The following is a 6,809-nucleotide window of genomic DNA, read 5'->3' on the forward strand; positions in this document are numbered from 1 at the left end:
TACATTGTTATTACATTGTTATTACACAGTTATAACACAGTTATAACACAATTGTTATTACACTGTTATTACACAGTTATAACACAATTGTTATTACATTGTTATTACATTGTTATTACACAGTTATAACAAGTTGTGATTACGTGTAACGCAAATAATTACACATTGTTATTACACTGTTATTACACAATTATAACACAATTGTTATTACATTGTTATTACATTGTTATTACACAGTTATAACACAGTTATAACACAATTGTTATTACACTATATTACACAGTTATAACACAATTGTTATTACATTGTTATTACATTGTTATTACACAGTTATAACACAGTTATAACACAATTGTTATTACACTGTTATTACACAGTTATAACACAATTGTTATTAAATTGTTATTACACAGTTATAACAAGTTGTGATTACGTGTAACGCATATAATTACACATTGTTATTACATTGTTATTACACAGTTATAACACAATTGTTATTACATTGTTATTACATTGTTATTACACAGTTATAACACATTGTGATTACGTGTAACGCATATAATTACACATTGTTATTACACTGTTATTACACAGTTATAACACAATTGTTATTACATTGTTATTACGTTGTTATTACACAGTTATAACAAGTTGTGATTACGTGTAACACATGTAATTACACATTGTTATTACACTGTTATTACACAGTTATAACACAATTGTTATTACACTGTAATTACACACTGTTATTACATTGTTATTACACAGTTATAACAGTTATAACACAGTTATAACACAATTATTACACTGTTATTACACAGTTATAACACAATTGTTATTACATTGTTATTACATTGTTATTACACAGTTATAACACAGTTATAACACAATTGTTATTACACTGTTATTACACAGTTATAACACAATTGTTATTACATTGTTATTACACAGTTATAACAAGTTGTGATTACGTGTAACGTAAATAATTACACATTGTTATTACACTGTTATTACACAGTTATAACACAATTGTTATTACACTGTTATTACATTGTTATTACACAGTTATAACACAATTGTTATTACACTATATTACACAGTTATAACACAATTGTTATTACATTGTTATTACACAGTTATTACACAGTTATAACAATAAAGTTATAACACAATTGTTATTACACTGTTAATACACAAGTTATAACACAATTGTTATTAAATTGTTATTACACAGTTATAACAAGTTGTGATTACGTAATGCATAATTACACATTGTTATTACATTGTTATTACAGTATAACAATTGTTATTACATTGTTATTACATTGTTATTACACAGTTATAACACTTTGTGATTACGTGTAACGCATATAATTACACATTGTTATTACATTGTTATTACACAGTTATAATAACAATTGTTATTACACTGTAATTAATACTGTTATTACATTGTTATTAATACAGTTATAACAGTTATAAATAACAGTTATAACAACAATTATTACACTGTTATTACACAGTTATAACACAATTGTTATTACATTGTTATGACATTGTTAATACATATTATTACACACTTATAACACAGTTATAACACAATTGTTATTACACTGTTATAAGTTATAACACAATTGATATTACATTTTAATACATGTTATTATAAAGTTATAACAAGTTGTATTACTAACACATCACATTATTATTCACTGTTATTACACAGTTATAACATAATTGTTAATACACTGTAATACACACTGTTATTACATATTAATAGTTATAACAGTTATAACACAGTTATAACACAATTATTATACTGTTATTACAAATTATAACACAATTGTTATACCTGTTAATACATTAGTTATTAACAAGTTATAACACATTACATTACACTGTTATAACACAATTGTTATTACATTGTTATTACAGTTATCACACAGTTATAAGAATTGTGATATAAGCAAATAATAATAACATCTATTATCATTACAGTTACATCAACAAGTTACTACATCATTAATACATATTATCACATCATTATCAATACTGTTTATATTGACAGTTATAACACAACTATTATTACACCATATCAATACTGTTATAACACAATTATTACATTGTTATGACATTGTTATTACAATGTGCCATAACACAAAGTTATAACACAGTTGTTATTACACCGTTATTTCGATAAAGTTATAACAATAACCATTACTACATCATTTTCGCACGTGCCATAACAAGTTGTGATTACGCAATCCATATAATCATTAACATCATTATTGTATGATTGTTATTACAGTTATACCGAATAACTATACTTCATACCGTTATTGGCTAATAAAGTTATAATCATCAGGATTACGCAACACCACATAATCAATACTGTTATCATTAATCGTTATTACTACACAGTTATAATAATAACTGTTAATACATTGTTATCACGCCGTTATTACACAAGTTATAACACAGATTAATGCTAAAATTACCATGCACTGCCATCATATTACTAATCGTTATCACAATGTTATAACCATCAACGTTATTACACCGTAATCACATCAATCGTTGTCATTACTGTTATAATCACTGTGCCATAACACAACTGTTAATACACCATATCATTACCAGTTACAACACAATTGTCATTATATTGTTATTACATTGTTAATACATTGTTAACACACACACAGAGAGACACACACACACAGAGAGACACACACACACACAGACGGCACACACACACACACACAGAGACACACACACACACACACACACACAGAGAGACACACACACACACACACAGCACACACAGAGACACACACACACACAGAGAGAGACACACACAGACACACACACACAGACACACACACACAGACACACACACACACACACACAGACACACACACAGACACACACACAGACACACACACAGACACAGACACACACAGACACACAGACACACACACAGAGAGACACACAGACACACACAGACACACACAGACACACACAGACACACACAGACACAGACACACACAGACACAGACACACACAGACACAGACACACACAGACACAGACACACACAGACACACAGACACAGACACATACACACACACAGTGCAAGTCCCTGCCATGTTAGTGCCACAGTACTGCCCACAGCTCAAGTATGCAATATAGTCTTATGTCTAATACACATATTCAAACTAATGCAGTGATCTTAACCCAGAGCTCAAATTAATTCAGTAGAATACATATTCACACACTTTTATGGACAAACTCATAGGATAAACGGGTTCTGGTTGCGAGTCCCTGTAATGTTAGTTCCGCAGTACTTCCCAAATCTCATTCTATAGCTGCATTTACGAATCTGGAATGACCTCACCGAGACACAAAAACCACACAGGTACTGACTTAAAATTCTTACATCCAGTTTGTGCACTTTTAGAAGGTGCTTGTCCAGCCTGTTCATCTTCCTGGAGTTGCAGTTACGTACCGGGCAATCCAAGCTCGCCGTGAAACTGTAGAAATAGAGAGAAAAAGATTGAGTGCCCACAATTTTGATGTATAGGAAGTTCAGCAATTAAAAGGAAAAACAAATGTGCTCATAAATCCATCTAGGACCCATTAAATCGGCCAGTTACTTAATAATAAAAAAAATAAAAAGGCAAAGTTATAAATAAATATATTAGATAAGACACTTACTGTCTGTGTGCCAGCTTAGATAGCAGGTCCAGTTCTGTTCTGTTGACCACACGTTCACCTAGTTTAAGGTGCTGCATTAAGTCTGCGTACTCCAGCCCACATATTGGACATTTGTGTCCTTGCCTGATCGCTCTGGGCTTTTGGGTTGACGCCCCAGCCCTCTCCATCCTCTTTCAATATCTCACTCTTTACTTTGAAACAAAAAGCACAATTGAACACTTTTTTTATAAATTATGAACCACATAAAACCAATTAAAAAAATAAAATCAATAACCTCATCACGTGTACACCATTAAATACCATTAATTTGCATTCCTGTGTTAAATGCCCTGCTGAAACTCCCGGGAAAATGACGTAATGTGTTAAAGCCCTTATACAACGGGGGAAAAGCAAAAACTCATCGAAAATGACTTTTAAAACAATTAAACGCTTCTTCATTTGCATTCCTGTGTGAAATGACTTGCAAACGATCCATACACGACGTGAAAACGAGTTGTAAAACAACTAAGCACTTCTTAATTGGCAGTAGTGTGTTTAATGACTTGCAAACGACCCATACACGACGTGAAACCGAGTTGTAAAACAACTAAGCGCTTCTTAATTGGCATGTAAAATGACTTGCAAATGATCCATACGGCGGTAAAAAATAATCTCAAACCATTAAGTGCTTTAATTTCGATCGATGTGTTACCACGGCCGTTCAACAAACCAACAACTTCGTGACAACCTGCAAAAGTGCTCCATTTCTGAACATACTGAAAAAACCCGACCAAAAAACACACCTACCACAACACAAATTCAGTACCTGTAAGCCTAGTTTGTGCTGTTTCTTACCTCTAAAATCCAGATCAAACTCCCAGCTCCAAAGTGCTGTCTCCTCTCCGTCGCTCTCCTCTGCTAAGTGAGTGTGTCCCTCCCCTAGCCTCTCCCTTTGATCCACCTGGATGGTGCCACACTGCCCTTAATTGAGTACCTCCCACGTTACAGCGAGGTTCAAGTGGACACAGGGGCGAACAAAGATTTTGAGGGCTGGGGCTGGGGCCCATGAAAAAAAAAACGCCAAATAGTTAATAAATGATTATTTCTTTGATATTGTACCAATAAATGATGTGTATTGAGACAACTCTGACTACTTTAGCAGTTTATTAAAATGACCCCCCCCGCCGGGACAACAACGTATGTATTTCGATAGGAGAGCACCCGGTTTGTTGGTGCGGGGTCCTTCCGTTGAGAGCCGGTCCGCGAATCGGCCCCAAACTGGGACGGAAGACCCGGAGGGGGGACCGCAATCCAGCGCCCGACCCTCTAGGCCCTCGCCGAAGCCGGTTCTTACGGGAGGGGCCCGCGGCCGCGAGGCGCTCGATCCGGCGTCAACGCCCGATCAGCGCACCGATGACTTTCGAGGCCGTGACTCCGTGAGTTAATGTTTTACTCGAGAAGGGTGGCCTGGGGCCCGCGGCCTTTTTATGTATTTGGATTGGGGAAGACCCGGTTTGTAGGTGCCGGAAACTTTCGTGGGAGAATCGGTCGTTTGAGCTCCAAAGCGGCTCAAACTCGACCCGAAGCTCCAGCGGGGGCTCCGTCGGGCGTCCGCGGCGTACATTGCCCGCTATACCTTCGGTTGTTTGGCAAAGGTCGCAAAAGGGTCACAAAAGGCCTCAGACCAGCTTGCGCATCTGAATGAATTATTGTAAGCCCGACCCCGTAAGTATTTCTATCGGAGAGGACCCGGTTCATAGGTGCGGGTTCCCCGGGGTGAGGACCGGTCACGTTTGGTATGAAGTTTAACATTGGATGGACCCACACCGATAGGTTGGGTGTATGAGGAAGGCCCGGAAGCCGAGGAACAACATCTGGAGGCCGAGGAGCAACATCTGGAGGCCCGACTCTGTATGTGTTTCTATGGGAGAGGACCCGGTTCGTAGGTGCGAGTCCCTCCGGGGTGAGAAACCTTTGGTTTGAGCTCCAATCGGCCCCAAACTCCAGTCGCGGGGGCCGCGGTGAATACGTGCCCCCAAGGCGGCAGCGCCTTCCCGTGGCCAGTTCTTCGGGGGGGCCTCCCAAGGGTCAGGTCAGAAAAGGCCTCCTCTAAGCCCTGAGCTTCCAAGGGCAGCTCGGTCCGTGTAAGGCGAAAAAAGGCCTCCGCTGAGACTGAGGGGCCCCGAGCGGCGGGGCTCCGCCCGAGGTCCCGGCGCCCGCACACGTTCCGAAGCCGCGAAGTCCGCTCAGGACCGTTTAAATGGTTTTGCAAAGGTCCACGCAGGGTCGCGAAAGGCCTCAGCGTGTGTATGGGTTGTTTTTGTGTTTGTGTGTGTGTTTGTGTGTGTGTGTGTGTGTTTGTGTGTGTGTGTGTGTGAAAATCTCTTTTAATGTTATTCCAGCACCAGATCTTGCATCAACCTTTTAATAAGGCCTCCGCTGAGCCTGAGGGCCTTGCCGGCGGCTCGGTCCGCCGAGGGGCCAAGCAGGCGGGGCCCGCCCGAGGTCCCGCCCGGAGCGTCCCGCCGTTTCGAAGCGCCGAGTCCGCTCAGGACCGTTTAAATTGCCCCGTGGTTTGGCAAAGTGTGAAAGGTCGCGAAAGGCCTCAGCCGGGCCCTGAGTGTCCTGCCGGGGCACCCGTTCGGAGAGCCAGCAGCGGAGCGGCAGCGCTTCGCATCGGCTCGCGGACGCTTGGGGCGTGAGGAGGAGGTCCAGCCGGACGCTGGGACCGCCAGATTTGCCCGTCCGGCGCCACTGGAGGTCACGTAATTTGACCTTAAAGTCGAGGGAGGTCGACGCAGCCCACTGATAGGGACCCGCAAAGGTCATTGGGTGAATTATTGGCAGCCGTCCAAAGCCCAGTTTCGTATGTGTCTCTACGTAGAGGACCCGGTAGGTAGTTGCGAAGTCCCTTCGGGGTGAGAACCTGTGGTTTGAGCTCCAATGGGCCCCAAACTCCAGCGGTGGAGTGCAGGGCCCTCGAGACCCAGAAAGCGTACCAGCGCGGCCGCGCCTGCGTACGGTTCTTCGCGGGGGCCTCCCAGGGCCCCAAACTGCCAGGGCCCGATCCGGTTCCGCCGCGATCGCGCTCACCCGTTAAGTAAGCCGCCAATCCCTTCGG

General features: G+C 40.7%; 1 long non-coding RNA gene across 1 annotated transcript; it reads right to left on the minus strand.

The window, feature by feature from the left end:
• Positions 1–3,431: 3,431 nt before the first annotated feature.
• LOC120554725 lies at positions 3,432–4,618 on the minus strand. The gene is made up of 3 exons (XR_005638571.1): positions 4,544–4,618; positions 3,710–3,900; positions 3,432–3,525 (listed from the first exon to the last, which is right to left on the minus strand). It is a non-coding gene; the product is annotated as an uncharacterized LOC120554725 (long non-coding RNA).
• Positions 4,619–6,809: the final 2,191 nt, after the last annotated feature.

The sequence above is a fragment of the Perca fluviatilis genome, chromosome 24, assembly GCF_010015445.1.
Source record: "Perca fluviatilis chromosome 24, GENO_Pfluv_1.0, whole genome shotgun sequence".
Taxonomy (NCBI): domain Eukaryota; kingdom Metazoa; phylum Chordata; class Actinopteri; order Perciformes; family Percidae; genus Perca; species Perca fluviatilis.